This window comes from Ceratina calcarata, unplaced genomic scaffold, assembly GCF_001652005.2.
Source record: "Ceratina calcarata isolate Rehan_Ccalc_2016 unplaced genomic scaffold, ASM165200v1 scaffold501.2, whole genome shotgun sequence".
NCBI lineage: Eukaryota > Metazoa > Arthropoda > Insecta > Hymenoptera > Apidae > Ceratina > Ceratina calcarata.
The window spans coordinates 808-1609 of record NW_017174545.1 but is presented as its reverse complement, the minus strand read 5'-3'; the positions used below and the strand labels follow the sequence as shown (position 1 = coordinate 1609).

At 40.9% G+C, this 802-nt stretch overlaps 1 protein-coding gene across 6 annotated transcripts in view; it reads right to left on the bottom strand.

Annotated features, from left to right (window-relative positions):
* unc79 (UNC-79 domain-containing protein) overlaps nucleotides 1-802 on the bottom strand; it is a 36102-nt gene that overhangs the window by 34625 nt on the left and 675 nt on the right. The gene's annotated exons all lie outside the window — the stretch shown is intronic.

Genomic DNA, 802 nt, shown 5'->3' with positions numbered 1-802 from the left:
TTATATGTTATGTGTATGTAGTTATATGTATATGACTTTATGAATTTGTATAAATTATGTAATAAATCTCTACATGTATTATAAATATGTACATGTATATATAAATATATATTGTTACACATATTTATAATATACGTAGACATTTATTACATGATTTATTACATTATTCATAAAGTAGTGGAATTGCTGGCATAAAAAGCCTGGTTTATTCAGAACCGAACGGTTTGCGGATGCAGCCAGACATAAAGTTGGTGAGAGAGAAAGAGAAGTAACGTGGATTTGTGGCTCGCCTTGGCGCGGAGCCCGCCGAGTTCCTGTTTCGCTCTTCGTCAAGGTCTGGCCGATTGTGAGTCAAGCGACGCGAGAGTCAACGAGCTCCCGGGCTGTTGTCCCTCGTGTTCTTCCGTCCTCGGCGATATTTCGCGCGCGGATCATTGTTCCCGATGACCCGACGGGTTCTCATGGCCGCGCGGAACCCGACCACACACAACCTGGAAGACCACCCTTTCCTTCCTCGAAATGAGTCAGAACGAAAGGAATTGATTTTTTTCGTTGCTTCCTGGTTGCATGACACTTGAAAGTTGAGTCGCTTTATTTAGAGTCCAAAAATGGAACGAGATTACTCGAAAATGAACAATAAACGGATTCTGATCTATCAAAAGGCTATGAGTCAATGCAAACTGTGACTGTGTACGAGCATTGTACTGAGAGGTCGGTGAATCACTGACAATGAGATTAAAAATTCTTAATTTCCTAAAGAAAATTTCCCTGCAGATTAGGCCGAGATCACGTGAACTATAAT